At 40.7% G+C, this 26,649-nt stretch overlaps 1 long non-coding RNA gene across 2 annotated transcripts in view; it reads right to left on the bottom strand.

Annotated features, from left to right (window-relative positions):
• LOC115595662 (uncharacterized) overlaps positions 1 to 19,127 on the bottom strand; it is a 40,595-nt gene extending 21,468 nt beyond the window's left edge. Inside the window, exons 1-3 of one of the 2 annotated variants that reach the window (XR_003986745.1) lie at positions 19,078 to 19,127; positions 17,359 to 17,564; positions 2,966 to 3,063 (exon numbers count right to left, since the gene is read on the bottom strand). This is a non-coding gene — a long non-coding RNA (uncharacterized LOC115595662). Of the gene's footprint in view, positions 1 to 2,965; positions 3,064 to 17,358; positions 17,565 to 19,077 lie in introns of those variants that run through there. The other variant, XR_003986746.1, reaches the window with a different exon arrangement.
• Positions 19,128 to 26,649: the final 7,522 nt, after the last annotated feature.

Here is a 26,649-nt window from a genome sequence, read left to right on the forward strand (position 1 = left end):
GTACACAATATGGGTCATTATTACAAACAGACTTTCATATCCTTTTGTCGGTGCCTTTTTTAGGAGCCAAGACATCACTCTCTATAACGGCGACAGGAGAGGAGGGGCTATGTGTAACCGTGTGTGCGTGTGTGTGCCAGGTCGTTGCAGTGCTGTGCCCCCTCATGTTACTCTTCTGCCCAGAGATGCTTGTCTCCTCTCCTCTCCTCTCCTCTGACACTTAATCAATGCACTGGAAGTAGCCTTTCACACACAATCTAATTATATGGAAATGAATGGAAACCAGGGGGCTCTATGCTAAGTGCGCTAAAACACATGCGTGCACACACACACAGACACACGCTCTTGCACAAAGGCGAATACTCACTGTGACAGAAGTGAAGAAGAGATGGAGAGCTGCTGGAAAGTAAAGAGAGGGAAGGTTACAGGCAAATGGGCTCTACGTTAAGTGCTACTCATATCAACAATAAGGTTGTTACTGTAGTAGGTAAAGAGACAGCTAACTCCACACACACACACACACACACACACACACTATCTAAAAAATAAGGCGACATATCATCTGTATTGTCTTGTTATTGGTCCCTATTGTGCTTTGTTTCTGTCCATTTATCAGGCTCTGACAGATACATGAGTTATAATCTTGTGTGTGTTATAATATGTGTGTATGTGTATGCAGTGGTGAAGGTGATGCTGTGAGACAGAGTAGGGTCAGGGTTAACTCGTAAAATAAATCAGGCTTGTGCAGCCATTAAAGCCATGGTACTGCAAAGGCATTTGGCTAGGGACTCATCCATAAACGGTGACTGTGAGTGTCTACTCATACTGCGCTGACACAGCTCCCTCCTCTCACTGATGGCATCAGGAGTCACCACACAAGGATACATCGGGCAAAACTGGTGAGAACTTACATCAAAATGCCTGGAAAAAATTAGTAGTTACTCTAGTTTGCTACATGATTGACAAAGATAGAACCTTTTGTCAAACGTGTTTGGTGTTCTTTTCAAGCCTCTAGAATAGGGCTGGACGATTAATCGAATTTTGATCGCAATTTCGATTTTGGCTTCTCACGATCATGAAAACACTGTAATCGAAGAAAAACAATTAATGTGCCGCCGCACGGCGTGTATGCAAATTACTGCGCTGTAAAAGCACAGTGAACGCACCTGTGTCGCTTGCAGCTGCAGCAGTGAGTGTGTGGATCAATTGTGGAACGAGCGATTGACAACATGGCAGAAAAGCAGCCTGAGCCTTTAGTTTAAAAAAAGAAAGGAAGGACAACTTCGTTCATTTGGAGACATTTTGGCTTCAAATCATCAGACGTGGAGCAGAAGATTGTTTGTAAAGTTTGTCACGCATTTATTTAACCATTTAAAGTTTAGCCATAAAGTGGTCTATGAAAAAGTATTGAAGGAGCAAAAACCCAAAAAAGTGCAAGAGTGTCAACTTCAGCCACGACCACCGCCACTGCAACAGTCCTCCATCATTGAGGACACTCTTTACAATGCCGCTCCATATCCCACCACCTCCTGGCGACAGCGAGAGATAACGGGGGCTGTGACATTCATGCTAGCTAAGGACATGTGCCCCATCAGTACAGTTAGCAACCCAGGCTTCAAGACACTGGTCAAGACTTTGGACAAGCGGTATGTGTTGCCATCACGCAAACATACAAATATTATTTTACTTGTTACTAATTAATTTCTGGTTGTTTTTCAAAAAGTTATATTTAAAGTTGAGTTTTGGTGGCTCAATAAATACTTTTTTTGAAATCAATGAATAATCGTGTTTATTAATCGTGATTTCAATCAGCAAACAGTTGATTCATAAGGCTACATAAATCTGACTTATATTTTTAACTACTTCCACCAGGTGTGGACTATTTGTATAAAGAAGACTTTTTTGCAGAAAAGTAGAGGTGGGGAACTACAAAGAACACAAGCTCATTGCCAGCTACCAAAAAAAAAAAAGAAGAAGAGAAAGAGGGGCCAGCCCCCTTGGCCATCTGCAAGAGAAAAAATGGACAGAGATCTTCAGGAATTTATCCAGTAAGATGCCATCAGTAGAAACAGCTTTGTTCTTCTTCTCCTTTCAGAGAAAAAAACCTTTCTAGCTGACCCCCTCAAGTAAGCATAAACAGTTTTGCGAAACTTAAGACGTATTTTACGCCTGCAGTTTTTGGTGGTTTTTGGTTTAACAGTCTGTTCAGCATATGACACCCTGCATCCTTAAACCTTCAGAAAGAGAAACAGAGGAAGGATCCATCTTCCTGGACGGATAGAGAGAATCAACCAACTTAGTGAACTACAAAATATAATCAGGATGACAAAATTAATATAGACTGTGAACGTATAGGAAACATTTCAATTATGATGTGTTACTCTACCAAACAGGCCTCATACATTTTGACAGGCTATTGTCAAATTAGTTTTGAAAACAACTGAAGCTGGTCTTCAGGACACGGAAAGATTACTATTATGATGCTAATAATGATGTTTATTAAATCAAGCATTTTTGTACCAAATCATTTATGTCCTTGTCAGATCAAGTTTGAAAGACAAATTTAACAGCAACACAAAATGTTGTAACTACAGGTGCAACACAACACTACTCCTACCATGCAACCACACTTGAATGAAACTGAAGAGAAAAGGCAGTGAAACACTACTTTATAGGATTACTCTTAAAAGGTAAGGAGAAGTTAATGACATCTTCATAGATAGCTAGTATTTATGATAAATATCTAATTCTATCTAGCCAATTGGATTGTGTGTGTGTGTGTGTGTGTGTGTGTGTGTGTGTGTGTGTGTGTGTGTGTGTCTGTGTGCGCATGCGTCTGTACACATGTCAAAATATATGAACGAAAGAAAGACAGAGAAGATCGTGATTGAGTCAAGCAACCTGACAGCTGTCAGTTGAACCCATTTCAGCTCAGAGCCATACACACATACACACATGTCAATTAGGAGCTATGGTGAGCTGAGCAGTAGTGAGCTGATTGGGTCACATGTTTACTCCCTGCAGCAACCGTCAGCAGCAGACCGATAATACGGCGGACATCACCTGACAGACAGACAAAGGAACAGACAAACACACACACTGAGATGAGTGTGTTTTTGTCAGTGTGAGAGCATCTGGCAAAGTAAACAAAGCATATATAGGTACAGGTGCAAAGCCTAGAAATACACATATGTTCACAGACAGAGACAGAATCAGAAACCAAAAAACCCACCCTGAGCCAACAAAATAAGACCGAAACTCTACAAACATGCTAATTTGTGGATTTGTACCAAAATTCTTACCTTGAGAGAGATATGTGCACTGTTTTTGCACCCAACTGGGTGCTGGGAGCTCCATTTCTCGCTCTTATCTGTCTTTTGCCCCTTTTCCAGTGCAGCCAGTGCACATGTACTTTTTCGATTTGGACATTCGAAGTGTTTGGGTCAGCCCTAGTATCAATGCAAAGATGTAAATGCTAAGCAGATTTCATGAGTTTGACAGGTATTTGGACATAAACCAGAAAACTGATGAAAGGTCAAAGTATTATCAAAGTGTCTTGGAGGAAACATCCGGTAACAATGAATGCCTCTAACAACTTTCATGGCAGTCCGCCCAATAGTAATTTAAGTCAATGGTAGCGCTAGAAAAACAGCCAGGGGGGAACTTGCATCACTCTTTGTCATGTTTTGATATTGTAGTAAAGATGCAATAAATCCTAAATGTAACTAACGCAGCTTCATAGATTTTGTTAGCATAGTTTTGTGTGCCTAGAAATGTTGTTGTTTGAGACTGGCAGCAAGAGGAAAGATTTAGAAACAACCCCAGACAAAGTCTGTTAGTTTGAGGAGTATCTGCAAGTAGAGCAATCCCAGACTATTGGGAGAACTTTGCTTCAAAAAAGCTGCAGCACTTAAAAGATTATTAGAGAGGTTTGCACGCTTTTTTCTATGTTGACACATCCTTACTCCAAACATCAAGGGTAGATAATAGTGGCATGGGATAAGGGTTGCATCTTAGTATAGAAATCAAGTGTTGTTAAACATACTGGCATGCAACTTGCAAAGTGAATGTTGCAAAAGAGGAAGACGGAGGACATGTTCATGTCCAGCAGTGAGCCATGCTGGGCCACATCATTAAAACAACACAGATCAGAGACAGGCAGGACAAAAGAGAAGAAAGGAGCGACACAGGAAGAATTAAGAGGATGTGGGCAGCAGAAAGGAATGGTTGTTATAACAATACAACAAAAGACCAAAAGACTTTAAGAGAGAACAAGCGGTAGATGGAGACAAAGTGATAAAGTGTGTGTGTATTCATTATAAAAGTGTTCTGATTGTCTTGGCGTCCTATCAGGTGGCATCAAACCCGTGTGCGATCTGGAGGGGGAACTACAAAGTGGATCCTGGGGCCTGCAAAAAGAAGCCTTTTTGATCGCGCTAATTAAAAGCCATTTTGTTTAAAACAAACAGACACAAGTCTAATTGGCTCTTTTCCATAAGAAAGGGAAGGATGTTGAAAGTGGAAGAACGCACGGAGGAGGGAGGACGTGTGGGCGTCTGTGTGTGAGGTGGTGGTGCTGCTGGATCAGAGGAAAGCCGTGATCAGTCTGGCACATATATTGCTTCAGACACACACATGTAAACACAGAAGCACACACACATTATATTTTGTGACCCATTATTAGGGATACCCATTAACAATCTGAGAATACAGTAAAAAGCCTCTGCAAGTATGTGAGGAGAGAACAGGTGGAGAAGACAAACAGGAAAACACACACATATTTACATAAGCATCAAAATTCAAAGAAATCTGCTGTTATGTTGAACATATGGTGGAGTTAAATGGCCCTAACTGTTCCATTATTCTCTCATTCTACAAAGGATGATGTTATATCAACTATAAGTCTCAAAAAGAAGAGGGCAGTCAACTGACTTTTAATCTTTTTTTTATATATATATATATTTTCCACAGTAGAGAAGAAAAGAGGAAGGATCAATAAGCAGACAGTGAAAGTTCACATGGATTGAACTCTGCATGCTTTAAAGTTTGGTATTTTATGTTAATGTTAATTTTATTCTATTTTATTATTTAATGTTAATAATATGTCTTCTTAACATCTTAGCATGCTTTCAATCCAACTAGCAACAATTACTTTATCTTTGTTTGTCTCCTCCACCCTTATTATACTCACAATAACCTTCACCTTGAAAAGAAAAAAACCCAAGACTGACTCAACAGAGGTGTAGCAGTATTCACAGAAGTGGGCGAGCAAACTTGTATATCATACAATGCACTTTAATCAATATTTAGGAAAAGTATGCACTGGATCTGCTTGGATGCTAGAGTCACTGGGTTTTATGTCCCCCACATCCTGAAACGCTCCGATAAATCCTGACCATTTTGTGGCCAGGATAGAGCTAAGCCTATTACAGCCTATATTATTCTAAACTGTTATTACTGATGTTAGATTTCATAGTGAAGTACAGTGGGTGATTTTGTTGCTCTGAAACTGTGTGTTACTGGCCGTACTTTGTGGGTAACCTGTGTGTGTCTATTGGATTTGTTGTGAGAAGTGAGACTATAAGACGGTTGTGTATTGTGTGCACTGCTACAGAGGGGAAAAAAGTATGTTAATGACATATTACTACGGTGTCTTCCTGCATTTCTTATAACAGTTGGTCCATTCTTTGAAAAGTTAGTTACCAGGTACGAGACATGCCAAAGTTTTAAGTAAAGGTTTCCTAATTATGGTTGGAAGCTGTGGATCTGGACAAGGTACTTGACCTGCAAAGCCACTGATTCAAAATTGCCTTGGACAACTGGCCGATCAAAACTGGCCCAATTATTGGAAAAAGCGGTGCAACTCCGTGCTTTGTGCAGATTCTGCAGAACAATGAAGAATATTTCAATTTCTATCAACCACCAGAAAAACACAACGCATCATGCAAGAGAGGAGCATGCTGTGCTAAAAGAAAACCATGGTTATGATGCATTATTTCTTTTGTGATTCTTTTATGATCTCCTCACACAAAGTTATGTCATTGTACATAACCTGTACTTTGCAGGCAACTTTAGTTTATACACTGAATTGCTTTCGTTGAAAAAAAGATACATATCTAAAACGCATCAAAAAAAAGGGGTCTGATTTTTGCAGTTGCCACTCTGCAACACCTACATTAACTATACTCAGCTCGACCTCCCTGACGCCCTGTTGACCCCACTGTAGGGCTCAACCTTTAATTGAGGGAACAAACTTCTTTCAGAAATGTGTTTAACAACATTTCCTTAACTTCTTAACAAGCTGTTCTGTGCAGAAACCCTACATGCTTTAAATCAAGCTGTGATGAAGGAATTGTTTGTTTTACTCAATGTGTGCTACTTTTTAACATCTCATTTTTAACCCTCCAAAATGTTTGAAGATAACAAATACAGAGGTAAAGTAAATTCAGCAGACAATACTCAGTCTGCATAAATCACAGTGGGTACATTCAACAATGTCAGTAATATAACAAATATAAATAAATCATAAATTCTGTTCTGTTTTCTGTCAATATCACAGTGCATCAAATCCTCGAGGAGCATTTGCATTAATACACACACACTGCATGTGTGTCGTATGTACACACACACCTGGGGCTGAACAGGAAACAGATTGTCTCCTTCCATCTCTGAGTCATCACATCACGGCCTGCAGCTCCTCCGGCTGAGTTCACACTGTTCTGCTAAAAGTGACTGAAGTCAACTGAGCCAAGCAAGATCAGACAGGGTGGATGGATCTGAACTACACTGGACTGGACTGGACTGTACTGGGGTTCCCTAGCTAAATTAAGAGAATTAATCTAGTTTAACCGGTGCATTAATGGTGTGAGGGCCGTGTCCCTCAGTGGTGCTCTGGTCAATATTAGACTTACGGAAGTGTGTGTGTGTGTGTGTGTGTGTGTGTGTGTGTGTGTGTGTGTGTGTGTGTGTGTGTGTAAGAAAATGGGAACCCTAGGAGGAAGGAGGATTTGAGAGTTAAGTAGTGCATTCCCGTTTCTCACACACACACACACACACACACACACACACACACACACACACAGAACCTAAAAGCTATTTGAGCTGTGGGAGCTGCAGGGGATTTTCTTCTTGCCCAAACTCACTCTATCATTGTCAAAGAACTTCTCTTCTTAAATACGAACACACACAACACAAACACACACTTTTGCACACTTGTGCAATATGCAGCTATGGAGTGTGAGAATTCTACAGAAAATGACAATCCTCCACGTTCTCTACAACAAACTATTATCAAATGCATTTCCTTCACCCTCTCCTATATAATAATACCCAAATACCCAAATGTACGCACAGACACTCCAGATTTAACCCGTACCCATGTAGACAAACATATCCTGTAAACACTCACTTCACAAAACCAAGTTAAAAAGTAAACACAAAAACACACATCTTTTTGTCAGACACAAGGCCCAAAAGAATCTCACAATCTTCAGTGATTGTGTTTACAACCAGGAGAGAGGGGCAGGCAACGTGAATGGCAGAGGCGACAGGGGCCTATTTTAACAACGTACACAATGCACTACATTAGAGCCGCGCTTTCTCGTCTCGCCGCAACAGAACATTCACTTATCTATATGATAATAGGAGGGTGCAGAGCTCAATGTGACAACAAGGGAGAGATGAAGCACAATGCTGAGCAGCGTGTGCAGACAGCGTAATCCAAGATGTAATCTGCTCCGAAGAGAACAAGAGGAAGAGCAAAGAGAAAGAAAGTGGGAGATACACATCTTTATGCGTGACACAATTCTGAGTTGGATGGACTGACAATGAAGCCGTCAACAACAAAGCACAGACAACAGTCTATTGTGAGAGAAGATATCTTTGGAGAAGATACTGATGTTGAAAAGGGGATAAAATACAGGAAACAGCCTGACACAGGAGATACTGACATTCTCTACAGTCGCAGCTGGTGAGTGTAAGTGGACTATGATTGTAGACTTGACGCAGTTTGGATGAATCACAGTGTTTCTCTCTTATGTTTAATGTATGTTTGAACAAACAAGACCTGTTCTATTTGGAAGCAAAAACAGGTGTTTGCACCTGCCTAGTGTGTGTGTATTCATGTCAACGAGTTGGAATGTGTATGTATGACAAGTCTGTATAGTAAACTTTAATGGAACACTTCACCATAGTGGGAAATACATTATGTTGTGTTAAATCTTATCCGCCTTCTCAAACTTGTGCAACACTTAGCTGGAGTGCATGTCTCCACCTGACAGCACCGACAACTTTTTTCATGTAATCCCATTTTTTATAAATGAAACTGAAGCTGAAAGCATTCAGTGACATCCCCAAACTCTTACATTCTTCATTTGTGATGCTTTTCCACCTGGAGTTTTTGAATCCCCTGTACACCCCACCTTCTTGGCATTACATTATATTGACTCCACTTTCGAGTTACAACGTGCTGGTATGCGCACTCGTTTGTTAGGGTCTCATACAGCAAAGCATGTAAAACAGGCTACCGAGGAGATGCTGAACGCGTGTGAAATAGACAACGCGAAAAGCAACACATCCACGTCATTTTACGTGACAATGTAAGGAATATGAAAAAAGCAATGGATGATACTGAGGTACCAAGCATGGGCTACGTCTCACACACACTTCAGCTGGTGGTACACAAGGGTCTGCTGTCACAGTGCAGCGTCATAGATTCACCTGCTAACGCAAGGAAGATGGTAGGCCAATGTTGCAATAGCATATGCAGAATAAGGAAGAGCCATATTAAAGTATATACTTTGTTTCAACAAAATAGAAAAACCTTTTAAGGAGCAGCTTGGATGCAGGTACTATTTTTCTTAATGCAGGAAAATATAAGTTAAGGCTATGTACCGGATCGGGACTCGGTATCAGCATTTACTAAATATTAAAGGACTCGGATCGGGATCAGGGTAAAAAAAACTGATCGGGACATCCTTCTGGTGTGGCCTCTTTTCTTTTGTTCCCGAAGTCTCCAGCGGATAGTGGACTGTGAAATCTTCACTCCTGCCTTCTGGAGGTTGTTGGTGATGTCACTAACAGTTGTTTTAGTGGTTTTCTTTACAGCTCTCACAATGTTTCTGTCATCAATTGCTGATGTTTTCCTTTGTCTACCAGTTGGACATCGGTTGCTGAGTACACCAATGGTTTCTTTCTTCTTCTTTGGGACATTCCAAATGGTTGTTCTGACTGGTAACTCAATGGCTCTGATTGATTTTCCACCTTGTTTTGTTTTGTTTGTTTTATTGTTTTTGTTTTATTGTTTGCACTTTAATAAAACATTACAAACAAAGAGTATATCACATAAAGGAAAAAAATATATATATACACAATAGATAATATATGATAAACTACAATTAATCAGTGCTGGAGAGGTTTGAAACCCTGGGAGGGCTTATCGAGAACCTCACCATTAAATCAAGAACCTCACCATCGGCTTCAAAACTGCTTGCTTTTCTCCCATAGATAGCTCTCTGGTCCTTATGTCGTACAACTTTTTAGCTATAAATACAGTCTGCAAAGGCAAAACCCAACGCTGAACCTGAGAGCAGACATTCAGCACTATTTATTGTTTGAATAATCAATGTAATAAGACTCCTTGCTCACTTGAAAAATGGGTGGGTTCCAAACAAATGTGCTATTTTCTAAGTTTTTTTAACAGATCTACATGTAAATACCTGGAAATTGAAGCCGATATACTGTCCTCTTGTCTCATATTCATCTTCTGTTGTCAAACCCAAATGTTTTCAGTGTACAGTAAAAGTAAAAGAACTGGCCTCACTGTTCCAATAATTTTGGAGGGGACTGTAGAAGTTGTCAAACTAGGTGAGATGAGGGAGATACATTTTGTCATGGTAGTTTTTATCTGAAAGTTATGAGGCTATCCAGCTCCTGTATCAGTTGCCCAACAAGACACTCCATATAAATAGGATCAAACAAAGTTCTTTTTTGTTCTCAACTTCCGACATCCGCCATATTGGGCCTTTATCAGGATATCATGTAATATGATCTCAGCATTGAACAAATAAGATACATTATGCTAGGAAGACAGCTTAGGTGTGAAACTGTCTCCACTGCTAAGCTAGGCTGAACCCATCCTGACATCCTAACTCTAGCTCCCGAACTTGAAGCAGATTCATTGTAGCATATTTCCTACAACACTGACCTTTTCCTTTCAAGCTGACTTGCCTGCACAGGACAATGAGACAAAATAATCAGAGAAAGAAAAAAAGAAAGAGCAAGAAAAGTGGAGGAGAAATCACAAAGGAATTACACTTTCTTTTGGCTCATATGATCTATTATTAATCCAATTTTGCACGGACCCTTCCATTTTTTGGGGGGAGAAAAATCACATTGAGCAAATTAATGAGGTAAACGTAATGATCTGAGATGATCAAAGGATATCAGTGTTGGGCAAAGTATAGCCACCAATTAGTAAAACAAGCGCAGGAAAGGGACTAAAATATGCACCACCGCGCCTGATGAAAAGACAGGGTCAGAGAGAATGGACTAATTTCACAAATGAAACAACGTGCACCAAGACAGCCCCACGTGTGTGTGTGTGTGTGTGTGTGTTCCAGGAAGAGGGGGGGGTCTATGCGGGTCATGTTTAGATTCCCCCTGGGTCTATGAGCAGAGAGAGTCAGGGAGGTCCCATAAGAGCAGCAGGAGAGGAGCTGGCTTTACTTTGATAACAATAATAAGGTATTTCTCTCTCTCTCACTCTCGGTCTCCTTTTTTTTTTATCCCGCTTTGGCACAATGAGCAGTGCCGCTCTCGTTTGATCCATGAAAGAAGCTTGTTATGTTTTTTTGAAGAGTTTGATGCACAAAGGAAAAGGAGAAAAAAAAGTTTGGAAATAGGCTGCCTCTGTCCGACTTGGACTTTGGTTCATTAAGAAGGCCTCAAGGGGTGTACTTCTTTTTGTCGGTTCTTGTTTCCTTATTTTCTATTTGGGGCTAATTTTTAAATTCTTTTTTTTTTTTTTTTTTAAAAGGGGTTGAACCTGTTTGACCTACTGATTGCATATAAGGTTCCATAGTGTGTGTGTATATGTGCACAAAATCACAGAAAGCCATTGCACTTTTAAAAAGCCCGGACGAGACCAAAGATTACCATTAAAATACTGACCATTTTAAAACCAGAAGCTCATGCAAATTAAAAAATAAATAAATTCTCAAAATTTCAAAATACTCATTATTTTCATTCATGTTTGATTGCTGTGAAATAATGTGACACCCAAATCAGTGACAATTTGCACAGAGCAGATCAAGCCACGCAGGAAGTCAGTCAGCACCCGGTCAATTTCAGAATAAAACACCTGGTGCCGCTCGGGCTCTATAGCAAAACAAATTTGGAAATATTAACAATAAATGCAGCTAAAACAGACAAATGATGAAACGATTTAACTATGTAGCCTACTAAATCACAGAAGAAGCACAAAAACCATGAACAAATTATGAAATAAACAGAATCTGTGCAAGTCAACAACATCATGCAGCATGATGCCCCACTTCTGAAACACTCCCGGTGGGATATGAAGTCATGTGGAGGGTGGAACAAAACAGTGGTGCACATGCCGGGTAACAAAGCGTTGCCCAGTGCAATCAAGGGGTAACTCCAAATCAGGTCACAGAAGTTAGTAAGTCCCGATTGAAAAACAAATCCATGAGTTTGAAGGATTATCAAAAGCTAAAAACACCTTTTTCTCCTGTTTTCAAAGAGCACCAACACAACTGTTTGCCAACATTGTGTTTAATAGTGCAACCAGTCATCTTCTCTTTTTTCAAGTAGAAATACTGTATTTGAGTCAGATAGATCTTCACTGTTGTTTGCTAGTTGCTCGGACGTTTTTGAATTCTGACATTCTCTCTAAAACCCATTCAATGTACCGCTAATTGTCATCTCAAAGTGCTAGATCGCAAAGACTGAGGCACGCTAAGCTCATTGAGACTTCCATGTCATACTTCACACACAAGTCACCTGACTTGCCCTCTCTCCTTTCCTTTTCTCCTTGAAATGTTCATCCCAACCAGCGTCTTCTTATCCTGCAACATATGTTGTAGTTAGTCTGTCCCAGTTTCATTCTCTATTTTTAAGAAGATTTGCCACCTTATAAAGTCAAATATTGTAACAGCTCACTTACTAAAATCCTCTGCAGGGAATGAAAGCATGCGGCACAACTTCAAAATTAATAACAATGGATCACTTTGCGCCTACAAAGCAGAGGAGACACAGGAGGAGGTGGGAGAGAAGGGGAAGAAGGGAAGGGGGGCCAAAGTTAACGTTTCTTTTAGATGAATTTTAATCCTGACCTTAAAAAAAACAGTAAGCGGGGGGTTGGTATTTAGGATTCATTCTAATTTTTTTTTATTCTCACTTTATGGATTCTCCTAAGCCTCTGCATGACTATGTGTTGGAAGGAGACAATGTTAGGACAAGCCACTTAAGCCCATTAGACTAATAATTCATAGGACTTGGCAGCACACTCCTCAGCCTCGTCCAAAGTCTGCTAAGAGACTGTGAGAAGGAAAAAAAGATAAATAGAGATCATTATATAGATGAATAAAGACAGAGAGAGAAAGAACAACATAAGGATAAGAACTACAAAGCAGAGAGAAAGACAAGGAGACTTGATGTACAAAGTGTGCACCTCAGTAGGCACTTGATGAGGTAAATCCAGGTAAAACTTTATACCAATTACTTAACAAATGACAGCTGAAATAATCAAAAGGGGCTGCAAGTCAATACCATGACTATCAGAACAGTATCAAGAAAAAAAAGTTTCACAAATGGGTCAAAACGTGATTGGGCCTTTATCAGAACCTGAATCGACTTGTTTGCACCTGAATTTGTACTGCCAACTGCTTCTTTTACAATTCCGCTTTATTGAGAATATGCTTTTTGGGGACAAAAGCTAAAGCAAAAAAGCGCAGTGACCACTGAGAAAAACTGGAAGCCATTCCGAGCGCTGCTCCATTTGCATATCCAAAAAATACAATCTGTTGCCAGTTTCATGCACTGACCTGAAGTTGGTGGCCATAATACAATATGCAGTATTAGTAGCACTATACCAGGGAAAGGCAGAGAAGATGATGATATCTAGCCAAGGAACATGGATGTAAAATATGCACGATTCATGTTTGTTAGGCGTCTTTTGGTGGTAATCCGTGAATGGAAGCATAACTCCACATGGCACCTTCGATATAAAGTTTGTCTCTAGTATCAGCTAATGTTGGCTTATTCTGAATCCAACACAAAGACGCATAAGCAGCAATATCTCAGCAGCTTCTGAAAGCCAGGAAAAGCCAGTAGGACGCTTTAGAACAGTTATTAACCTTTGCTCTTTGTCATGTTGTACCAAACCCTCTGCTAAACACGAAAAATCTAAATATACCATAACTGACATAAAGTATATCACAATGTGGAAAAAGCAACAATATCACAAAGAAACCACATCCCACAAACAAGGGACACATTATTTTTTAGAATTCTGGCAAAATAATATATCAACTGATATTCACCAGTGTTGAATACAGCAAACAATTTAGTTCAAAGTCAAGAGACGAGTAAGACTTAACTACCTCCAAGCCCTACCCCTCTCTGATCTAGAGATATGGACAGTCCGTCATACATTATGAAACACTTACTGTACAGTTCATTTCAGAGAGGTCAAGTTGGATTAAATATTATTTCACAGATGATAAAAACATCCAAGCCACTTCTCAACTGTGCAGCAGGCTGACTTTTGTAAACATGTAAAATCATTCAGCAAATGTGTTTCTGATGACTGTTTATTGCACAATTTCATTTACCAAAACAAACTCCATTTCAAGTGTACCAACATCACTGCTATACTGACGAGCTGTTCCAATTTCCACTCTGCTGGGATACTTCATTACGCCATAAGTCACACAAACACACTCTGAATGAAAGAGAAAAAGAGAGGGATGCGCTCCAGCAAGCTGCCACATGTTGGGGGATTTGTTTACTGCTTCCTGTCTTGTACAAGATCAGCACCCCGTTAAAGCACTGACACTCAAACACACACAGCCTTCTCACCTGAGCCCGTGCATGCGTGTGTGAGAGAGCGAGAGAGTGAGAGAGAGAGTACCTCATCAGTCGCATTGGGAAAGTACCACTCAGAGAGTGACAGATGTCTTTCTCTGTCTGACTCTTACATGCGTCTAAAAATGTGTCTCAGTGTCGGCTTCAGGAGTTGTGCACACCCACTATATGAGTGTTTGTGTATTTGTGTACAGTATATGTTTTGAGTTTTTAATCTGTCGAAAATGGAGCGGAAACCAATCCCTGATGCTACAGCCAGATAAAAACTTCCACCGCTGCCAAGCAGCAGCAACTGATTCTGTATGACTGTAAATAAAAGACACATTTCAGATTCAGTGCAGATTAAAATATGACTTAGATATGAGTGACTGACTAATGAATTGAGAAGAATGTTTTTTAGCAAACTCAGAATAGAACAGCACAGAACTCAGTAGCTAAGTGCATATGTCAAAAATGTAATTTAGATTTCCTGATCTTCATGTCATATGCCATGTACTGTATAAATTACAGTTAGATCTCTCTCATGGAGAAAAGTGATTTTACCACATTGAATTTCTGTGGTCAAAGAAAAATCAGCTCAATGAAAGAAGAAATGGAGCAGCAGTTTGTTTTAGCAATGAAAAACTAGATCCCAATCACACAGCACCAGAGTTCCTGCACCAACAGGACACAGTTTTACAGTGAAGTCTCTTCAGACATTACCAGCTTAGGCTTTTACAGCAGCAGGCCTCCACGATTCCTTAAAATCGCAGAAGAACAAGGGGAGCACAGTTTGTCTCTAAACTCGTAATGAGTAAGACACACTGCCCAAGGAAGTTTCCCCTGCCAAAGTCACACAGGCACACACTTACACACACAGCTCTCAAGCCATAAAGGCAGGCGTTAGCTGGCTGGATGCCGAGACATGTAAAGCTTGTTAGAAAGTAAGCTGCAGGAGAGTCTGACATATACACAAAGGCTGTGGAGTTCGAAGAAAATATTGAACTTTTCTCAGATCTGTGTTCTGCATAGAAGGTTGATATGGCAAAATACACATGCTACACTGGTAAAGGGAAAGGGAAAGAAAAAACAGATATGGAATTACATTTTTAAGATAGTGTGTATCTAACTTGGCTGTTTTCACAGCTAAAATATTACACAGTACAGGAAAAGCCATACTGGTAACTTCACAGCTCTGTGAGGCTGTTATGGTTTGAGCTAAATGTAATTTTATCATGCGAATGTGCTCACAATGCAAACATGCTTTTGATAAGCTGGTCTGATATTTACCATGTTCACAACCTTTGCTTAATTTTAACTAAATGGCAATTAACACAAAGTACAACTGGCATTTGGTCATAATCCAAAGAACTAGGCTGGGCTCTCTGTGAATGTTTCTGCAAACCTTTGTGCTAATCCATGTTGTGGATATTGAGATATGTCACCAAATATCTAGAAATTGTACCGCATTTCTGTCAGACATGAAAGTACCAAATTTTGTGTCCTATTTAGTTTATTTATTTCCTCGACATTTTAACATGAACTTTTTTATCATGCTCCTAATGACTGACATCTATAGATAATAATAATACTACTACTACTACTACTACTACTACTACTACTACTACTAATAATAATAATAATAATAATAATAATAATAATAATGTAGAGACACGACATTTTGATCGTTGATTGGCATCAGCCTGTACTGCTTCCTGAGATCACTGATCAGCTCCAAAATTCCTCACCGGTGAACTGCAAACACCATCTACTACAAGTCACTGTGGATAATGGTGAGAAGTAGAAGTAGTAGTAAAGCGTACACTACTAAAAACTGTCATTTAAGCTCATGAACAATCACACAGCGCTCATAAAGAAGCAAACTAAATTATGCTTAGGGCGAGCACTGATAGTAACAAAGCCAAGACCTTGAAGTGCACTTATATGGGTTTTACCAGACATACATGTCCACTATGCGTGTACTGAGTTAATATTGAACAGACTCGAGCTCCAGATATAAAGTCACAGTCACAGTGCAGTGGAAAATTATGTTGCTGAATTTCAAAAAAGAGATCTCTGTCTGCACCAAATGGTGAAATTTCAAGGCTCCAGTTTTGAAGACTTAAAAAAAGGAAATAAAACATCACCTAGGTATCATAGATATCATGTGGAATCTCTGTTCATTCTGTTCACATTTTGTGAGAGGACTGAATGTATCCTATTTTGTCACAGCTTAACAAGCAACAATTGTAGTGATGTTACAATAAAAGCCGGATTCAAGCACTGCCAAGGAATTTAGTTTGTACCGAGTACAACATTTAGACAAACATGACAGCAAAACCGGTTGATTTTTATGGCATAAAGAAGAGGAAACCAGTGAGTTGCTGGAAGATGAGAAATAAAAAAATTTGAAAAACAATCACTGGCAGTAATGTAAAGTGCACAATCCTACTGAATTTCTTCAACAAGAAAAGACCCCACTGTAGTTGATTCTTTGCAAAAGCAAGTTGCATGATTCAGTAATCCTTATTCAAACTCCTGAACTTCCTTTAAATGCTAGTCACCACCATTTCATATAAAATCATTAGTATGATTGACTGATTGATTGATTGATTGATTGATTGATTCAAGTGTTGGAATGGTTAAATACGGAATGGTTAAATACAGATGTACAGTATATGGCACCGTCAAAGAGTAATTTTAAAGCTACTAAACAGTGCTCTAAAAATGTAAAGTTACTTATGAACTCACTAAAGACACACAGTTAAATCCACATAGGAATTCTGTAGCAACATCAAGACGACCACAGACAACCCAAGTTCCTACATAAAAAATAAAGCAACATTTAGGGAACAACCTCTTTACTATCGCTCCATCTCTCCCTCTCTCTCCCCCACTAATACACCAGCTCTCTCTTGCTTTCCGAGAGGCGGTGATTGGTGGAAAAAAGCTTCACTCAATCCAATCTCTAATCCCCAGCAGGCTGTAAAACATATGCATAGTGGAGGACCGGCGGCAGCTCTCTCGCTGTTCTGAGTGTTATTTTTTTTCCTTCCTGAAGCAGCAGCAGTGCTGACAGAGGCAGAGGCAGCGCTGACAGAGGCAGCGGCGAGGAGTTGCTTCTACAGAGAAGCAGCAAAATGCATCGGCAGCCCCATCTGCCCTATGTGCTCTAAACCTAGGAGAGACGAGTCACACTAACAGCGCACTGTAGTTGCCATGGCTTCCACAACTTGTGTACGGTGGGAAGTACTTCTTTCTGTTAAGACTTACCTGATTATGCGTTGTGGAGGAGCCCGTCTTTCCTGTGACTCTGTCTCTATCGGACTCTCCCAGGGAAAGGCAGAGAGGTGATGGAGGTCGGGGGGAGGCTGCTGCTGCTGCTGGTGATGGTGGTTTGGTTGCTCACATTGATTTGTGTCACTTCTCTGTCTCTCTCTCGCCACTCCACCTCAATCCTGCTCTCTCCCTTCACTTCACTTCACATTACACACACATGCATGCACATGCACACACACACACACACACACACACACACACACACACATGCACACCAAGGTTTGGGAAAATTACACAAAGCTGAGGCACCAAGGGGAGTAGACGTCAAATTGTTTCCTCTACAGAACAGCCACAAACAGCACAGCAGGCCAGCCAGCATCTCCAAACTCCCCAAAACTCTACACAGCTGTCAACGTCTAACAAACCATGTATCAAAAAGCTTGACCAACACATGTTACTTTATCATACACCTTAATGATGAGAATCCATTAACATCTCAAGGATTAACGATTACAGTCTGGAGTGGCCCCAGAGGCTCTGTGGGTATTAGAATACAGTTGGGAAGCCATATCGAAAACGGGATTGAAAATATAGCGGGCAGATGCACCCTGAAGCATGATGCAGCTGGAGACTGTCAGGAGGTATGACTTTTAATGTGTCTGTATCAGGAGTTGTTATGCATATCAACTTCGCACAAAGCTGAACTGTCCATTTAACATACTGTAGCTACTGGAGCAAGATTCTGCTGGCCACAGCTCAATCAAGCAGGCTACACAACATGCAGATTCCCTTGTAGTTGCAGGCCCTACAGAAGCACTAATCAATATTTTTATATTAGTAAAAGTATGGCATGACTGACTGACGTAAAAGAAATCAATTTTAGCAACAAATCCACGGACAAAAATCATTTTAGTAATTTGTTATTTCATTGTTTTGGTTTCATGGCCCACAGCCTTAATGTTTTGGTTTATTTGCACTGCTTTTCAGAACGTTTTCCTGCAGCTGAAAGCTCTGAAAAACTCACTTTACGCTATCTGCACAGCACCAAAGGCAAATAGCTGGTAAATAGTGAAGCATTTAGCAGCAAAAAGAAGCTGTATGGTTACGACAAAAAGGGGCATAATTACTGGACGTATCTTCACCAGGTGGCTAAAACATTACTTTAATTAATGCTTGTATGGCGCATGGTATCTGAATGCATAACATTTAAATTTCATGTGGTGATGTTATGTTTGAGCTCGTCTGACAACTAGAAAACGGGCCCCAAAAAAAACAATTCATGCAACTTTAAGCTGATACTACATGGCATGAGTATTGACATCTTTCGGGAACAGAAGCTAACACGAACCTTTTGCTGATCCTGCTAACGCTAATTTGCTAATTCCAGTGTCATAATTTCAGCAACAAGGTTTGCTGTTCTGCTAGCAAGTGACAGGGGTTTGCCTGCAGTTTGTACTTCTTGTTATCATCACTGCAGCTGACATTTCGTGGTAAAGGGCTGGGGGGGGGGGGGGGGGGGTTATTTCACACTTTTCTCATAGTTAGCATAGCTGACGTTTGGGGGATTTTTCTATTCGGCGTTTTTTGTGATAACAGCTGACGTCACCGACAGTTTTTAGTGGAAGCATGAAAGTTAGAAAAGTGGACATCTTTAAACGTTTTTTCCACGCACCTGAAAAGGGTTAGCTTTGTCTTTGAGCATGGGACACTCACCTTTCGGTAGACATGGCCGTGAAAAAACGCTGTCTGCTCTTCTCAACGCCGTCACACTTAATTACAGTTCAACGCTTGCTTCGCGTGCACGTTACAGTTCCGCCTCCTGCTTCCCCATTGGTCGGTAGCTCTTTCTTCCAGCTCACTCATTGGTTGGGCTAAGCTGCGCCTCATAAATTAAACTGACTGTGTGAATATTAGCTAAATAAATCTATTTAGTGAAGATTAAGATGGGCCTACACTTGAATGTTGCTTGTACACAAGTTTGTTTGTGATGTGCCTGAAAATCTTTGAGTAAACTTAAGTAAGAATTGAGCTCAAAACCTGAATGTGTAAGTGTAGACATAACAGTGCAGGTTCCTTTCCGCAATACAAATTGTGGCTTTTTGTGGAAAACAAAAGGGTGCTATTAATCCAAACCAACCCAAATACAACACAGGTAAATAAGCTGAAAATTAAGAAGGGCCAACAACTGCAGTTCCTGGGATTACAACACTCAATCCCCTTAAGCGCCCAAACTTTAAAGCAGAAATGTTTATAGCCTGACCAACCAAAACAGTTTTGATCACTGTAGCTAATTTCATGTTCCTGACAAATGTAGGCGTGGTGACATTTTATGTAAGCCGTTCTTCTTTGAGTCACAGCTAGTCATGAGCTGTCTGCTGGACTTCCCCTCAGCTAATTCCAGTCACTGATCTTGATCTATTGGCTGCGTTTGTTGTGTTGGAACATTTTTATTGCTTATTGACATTGGACAAATAATAAGGATTGCTGTGCTTTTTTATATATATACATATATCCACAGGCAACCCTGTTAGCATTAACGAGCAGACAGCTGCTGGTTGCTGGAGAGCTCTGGAGGAGACAGCTGTGGGCAGAGCACCAGAATTATGGAGGAAAACTCACCTGGAGTCAAGAAGAGTACAGAGTTTTTTACTTTACATTTTCGGGATTAAGAAGTGGATTCATTTTCACTCTCGCCTGTTAACCTGTCTGCCCGACCAGTGGGTAGGAGGAGTCAGGCACTATTCAGGCAACGGCCAGCGCAAACCACTTAAAGCTTCAGTTTAGCTCATCGGAGACAACAGGGTGGCTCTGCACACTATTTTTCCAGTCAATGAATAGTTGGTGTTGTACGTCAACAGCTTCCTTGGTAAAAGACTCATTTTGTCTGACATTTGAAATAAGTACACCATGAGTGCCTATATTCACAAAAAAACTGGCTGTATACTGAGTTTTAAGTTTAAGCAACTCAATTGCACATAAATCTACTTCCACGGTGAGTGTAAAAATTGACGGCCTTCAAAGTCACTATCATCAAAGCGTTAAACAAGTGGATATTGTTTGGAGGAATAATGTTCATCCCTCAAGAGGCATAACAAGACTGCTCTACTCGCTCTTTGAGTGTTTACGAGCCAGCACCACCAGGGCACCGCTTTGTCTCGCTCAATCGAAAGCAAAAGTCGAAATGAAAAACAGGGATGTTTTTGGTCTGCCCCTCCTCAGTGTGTGCTCACACACCTGAGACAAACATCTGTGTAGGTGGACTGTTTGTATTGATTTCACAAAAAGACAAATCCTGAAACACAGTTTTTGAGAGCTCACCCTTAAGGGACTATGACCACGTTGGCCAACACTGTGCTACGACACCATATGATGTGTTTTTTTGCCATCATTATCTAATACTTATCAGATAATAAAAAAACATCTGTATGTAGGAGCGTGATTGATCAGCGGTCTTATTATGCTCACCAGCCACATATCATCTTTCCCCACTCACTGTACACCCCCCCCAACCCCCCAACCCCCCAACCCCCACCCCACCGCCGCCTCTCTCCATCCATGTATGCTGACTTTTTTCTAATGAGCGTTTTGCTGCCCACTGTACCTTGTAAATGCCACAGTATGCCCGTACGGAGGAGAAAAAGGGCTCAGGGGCAATCAGCAAAAGCGCGGGGCCAGAGCGGATGCGCTTCAGAGGTTGTCAAAACTATATTATATGGTTGATCCCTGTCCAATTCACTTTCACAGTTCAGTAGTTATTGTATGTTAAAGCTGGAGAAAACAAAGGCACTCAGTGGAGTCTCTGCATTATGAAGTTGGCTCACACAAGAGGCTTTGTGTTTGTGTGTGCGTGTGTGTGTGTGTGTGTGTGCACGCGCGTGTGTGTTGGAGAGAAGGTTGGTGGTCAAACAGGGTAACGTCTAAATAGAGATAGAGTGACCGCATAGGTCAGGTTTGACACACTTTATTATTCATTCACTGCCTGTCCTCAGCTGCGCTTAGCTCATCAGTGCGCACACACACACACACACACACACACACACAACCTCCCCTTGGTGCGGCTTTTACTGCGCATATGCGCCTGGACGATGCACAAATGTCATGAGCAATAACTGGGATGTCACTCCAAATTCACTCCCCTCTCTTCAGCGTTTAGCAGCCAGGTAGCTCAAGGAACAGGCTCTGTCTCTCTCTGTGTGCGTATCTCCCTCTCGCCCTCTCTCTCAACATGCTTGGTGGTGTGTTACTGAAGCCCGTGTGCCCTAACATCTGAAAGGGTTAGGGTGGGTTGCCTGTTTGATTTGTTAGATTTTCTCAAAAATGACCCACCCCAAAGTTTATTTATTTCAATTGAATGCAGCGAGAAGAATATGTATCATGGCCAGGGGTGCCCTGGGATTAGATGGCTGGTGAAATGAAAAAAATGTCCCACTGGTACAAATCTAGGGCACAGTTAGGTCAATTTTTTCCCATATTTGTATCTCCTTTTCTTAATTCCCTCCACGGGTTCATTGTCAGGTTAGGTTTTTTTTTGTGACTTCCTACATTTTGCTCACAATATGAATCATTCTGTGATCTTTTAAGGTCTATCGGGAAACGTTGAGTGTTTACTGACATATTTTTATCATCAAATGGTTTTACTACAGGATCTCCTCATCATAAGATATGAATGTTTTTTTGACACCTTTTCAGTCCAATTGTTCTCTGCTGGCATGATGCAAGGAACTTTCTTTTTGTTTTCTTTTTTCCTGCAAAATATTAAAACGGGTATTCAAATGGAATAATAATAAACAAACATGTGACTAAACTACAGACAGTGAACTCCAAATCCAAAAGTGCTTCAATCAGTATATATTGAGAGACACAAGTTTATCAGAAAAAGACAGTCTGAGTTATCAGTTTCTTTGCAGGGCAACATAGGGTCAATTCTACTGTATTTTATCCTGGGAATATTTACAGTTAATAACTTGCACCTGGTATTATTTGGGTTAATTCCAGTACCCTTTAAACACATCATATTATAATTTCACTACTTTAGGCAAACAAATAACAAAAAAACCAAAACAAAAAAAAGAATACAGGATTCAGTATCCCCTCTCACTAATGGCTTTGAAACAGCATTTAAAGCTTCAAGTTTAGAAAATGAATGACGGTCTGTAATTTCCTAATAAGCTGCAAACACTGGGACAAAGTTTTGTGTTATCTTTGTCAAAGTTTAGTTCCCTGTGCTGACTTTGGAAAGAGCTCTGTTCAATTAGAATGCGCATTAGGTATATTTGACCTGCTAAATGATGTAAAAATATGAAGAAAAAAAAATAGGCGACACTTAATAACAGAGGTAGAAATCATATACTTAGGTAACGCTTAACTGATGCATGACTTTTTAAAACAAACTGGTCTTCAGATGCAAACAATCAGCCTACAGAAATCCTAAATAGAATTACATAAATAAACCTTGATGTAAATGAAAACCAGCTAACTTGATGGATATCAATTCATGTATGACGTAACTGTGACTTAATATTCTTTAACTGATGATCTCCTCAGTGTGAACTTATCAGTCATTCCAACCTCGTTATCCGTCGGTGGTGAGTCACAGGCGTTCACGATGCATCCGCGATCATTCACGCATTAAATCATCATCATGAGTCATTTACTGGTTAATCGTTACTTAAGGATGTGATCTATACCTTTCTTATTATTTTGTGTAACCTCAAAGTAAATTAAAGAAATTCAGAGTATTTTGGGTCCAGGCTGGAGGGTGGGGTGTACGTACATCAGTATATCGTAAAACCTATTTTCATGCTTTCATGAAACAACCTAATCTGTTTTTTCGCAAAGCAATTTAAGAGGCGAGAGTTCCCGCGTTTGGGTTAGCTTGGGAACGCTTCCAAAATCAGTGTTGGTCCTTGTACTTCAGAGCTGGGCATCAGAAATGCCCTAATTTGTTTAAAGCTGCTCCAAATCAAGATCATGTGCAGCCCTCCTTTTTTTTTCTCCCTCTTACATGGCTGTTGCTGTGTGTGTGCGTGCGTGCGTGCGTGTGTGTGTGTGTGTGTGTGTGTGTGTGTGTGCGTGCGTGCATGTGTGCGTGTGGGAGGGATGGGAATCGGGAAGCCTTATCCGTAATGCGGACATAACTTTTAATGCTCCATCTGAGGGAGATCTTATTGTCAATTTCCTCTTGTTTCTCGGAGCACAAAGCTGTCTCTTGACCTCTCAGCCATTCGCACGGATTCCTCTGAAATTAGAGGGCTTTTTTTATAAGGCTATTTAACGTTCACAGTCTGTTCAAAAATACAGACAGGAATAATATGTTTGAGGTACTTCATCCCTTACAGAAAAATGTAATTACATATAACCACTAATGATATTCCCATTACAGCGCAAAAAATACAGAACTCAATGTCACAGGCCAATTTATGATTTTCCCTGGGAATAATAGACCTAAAATAGCTTTGTAGTCGGTCTTTGATAATATTAGCGAGAACAAAAGGCACAGACACACACGCAGAGACACACTCTGAGCATCATATATTACTCTTGAGTCCCTTGTAGTGCAGCTACCTTCCAAGGATTTGGCAGCCTGTGCCAGACCCCTGGGGCCTAAAGCTTAAGAGCCCGGCCAAATGACACCCTGCTGGGGCGACAAGGCTCCTGGAACAGTATCCCCCCTAGCCAAATATCCCTTTTTTTTCCCCAGGACGGGACACCCATGATCAAACCAATAACACTATGTGGCTTTCATAAGCACAAATCACTCAAATCCCCTCCATGATTAAAATGTTTTCATCCCCACGGAAGTTGGACTCATCTTGCAAATTCCTTCGGGACAAGTGTCAGTAGACAACGGAGGATAGGTCAGATCAGTGCATCATTTCACTGATGTCAGGGGTATATGCGTGTCGAACTGCTCAGTGATCAAGTGGATTTTTCATCACCTCAAGTGGCTGCGGAGATACTGCAGCCTTTCTCTCGTTTCAAGGCTAACGCCACTACACAATATCTATTAATGAACATGTCAAGAGGTTAAAGATATTCATTATAGGCTATGTTTTACAGCAGCTACAGGAAGGCAGGGTGTCAAGAGTGTTGGCACATAAACACACGTGGACAAAAGCGTGCAAACAAATCATCATTCGACGTATCACAGAGATCATTGCAAAAAAAATAAAACGCTCGCTGTTAAAAGTTCCAATTCAAAGAACATTTCGAATGTTTTAAAAGGCATGATTGAATCCATTTCTGCATTTTTAGAAAAGTTTCAGCACCAACGCCAAGAACATTTCACAGAGAGGAGAGATCATTGGGTGAAACATGTCAGCAATCTTACCTCCTGTCATGTACCGTGTGTCCCCTCAGTTCAATCCTGCACACATAGCTCAGGCTTAAACACCCTCTAGTGACTGGAAACACGCATTACAATCACACCGCAGCGGGCTCCAGCTCATAGGAGGCAGCCTTCCATTCAGCTTACGTTGCCATTTTCTACACATATACGCTCCGCTAGACAAATATATCATGATATATCCATCCGTCTGGCCGGGCTATTCCAAGCCTGAGAAATGACAGAGAAATGCAGGAAGTCGTTGGAACATAAACAAGGCGCAATGGAGGAAGCAGGGGTCAAGGCGGTGCTTCCTGTTCCAAAAACCACCTCTGTGTGCCTGTGAGCAGACACGAGGCAGCAGTGACACTGTGCAACTCCTACAGTATGGTTAAAAACAAGCTTGCTGGCGTGTATTTCCTCCATTCTAATAGTCTAAGAATGCATTTAAAAGCTGCATTAAGGCCCAATCTCTTTGTCAAACTTCTGCTTTTGCACAAGTGAACACATGAAGTACATTTTTTGTCCACCTTCACTCTTCATGCTGCTGCCCGCTTAGATTTCCCACGTTTTTTTTGTTTGTTTTTTTTTTACTGTGTTTAATTAGTGTTTCTGCAAATGAATGACTGAAAACCTGTTCAAAGTCATTTGGGGGTTATGAAAACCTCCATTGTCAGATGTCCAGTTTGGATTAGATTCAATCGCCGGCCAGACAAAATGGCAGCATCTGGCCAGCATTATTATGGCATATCATAATGAATTCATAATCTGGTATTATTGAAGCATTTGGTATTATTCTCAAACTCAATTACAGTAATAGGAGTATAATGATTTCAAAAGGGGTTTACAGTTCGGGCGACGGACAGGATGCAACGTATCTCGTTCCCACTCTCACACAGATTACCTCCGCGGCTCAGTAACATCACCTCGTTTTCCGTTTGGACTGCGAGATGCTCCTCTTAAATAACCTATTTCAGAATGCGCTCACTCAGTTTGTCTCCATCATTCGGCTTCCTTTTTTTCTTTTCTTTTTTTCTTTGCAGGCGGTCCAACGCTGCAGCCCACACGACGCTTTGGACCACAATGCTCGCTGTATTTCACTCAAATGTCTTATCAGCACTTCAGAGAAGATGCAGTGTATCAAATTTTAAGGGGAGACATATGGCGTACATGGGAATTATCTCAACCGAGTGAGTGCAGTGTATACAGCGAGAGCATCTCTATCTTAATAGTCTATGAGCAGTGGTGAAGGGAGAATGTGAAAGCTCTGAGGGATTTGGGAGAAAGGATATGATTGCATTTATGTCCCATCAAGCAGCTTGCTGGATCCAGGGGAATGCCTAATATATATCTGTATTTGGTCGCCAGCTTACATCTGTCTGCTTATGGATTTATGACTTCAAAACTATTTTGAAAAAAAAAAAAAAAAGGCGCCTCTCGACAGAGCCAGTGACTAATAACTAAAGCTGACAGGGATGGCAGGCAAACACACACACACACACACACACGGATAGACGTAACGACAAGACTCGGCGACAAGGAACAAAGGAGTCGAAATCTGACACATTCTCTCTGACAGTAGGATAAAACTCACTCACCCCTCGAGCCATGCTAACACACACCACACACACGCACACAGTTTACTTCGTCGTCTGTCATGCAGAGTTTTCCTCACAAACATGCACATTTTGTTTTCAGTCCTGTAGACACGCTAAACCTTTTCAAATCTCTACATAAAGTGTGTTTATCCTGATTCCAGACGCCAATTCACAAGCACACACGGTTAAAAAGCACGAAACTTTTGTTTATTTGCAGTTAGTTGTAGAGACTGTCAGGGATTTTTTTTTTTTTTTTTTTTTTTAGAGCGTGTACACAGTGAGAGAGGTTTGGCCATATACACACTGTCAATACAAAATGCATCATTTGTTCTGTCCTCAGCTCTGGTTCAGACATTAGCTGAC

The sequence above is a fragment of the Sparus aurata genome, chromosome 14, assembly GCF_900880675.1.
Source record: "Sparus aurata chromosome 14, fSpaAur1.1, whole genome shotgun sequence".
NCBI classification, from domain to species: Eukaryota; Metazoa; Chordata; class Actinopteri; order Spariformes; family Sparidae; genus Sparus; species Sparus aurata.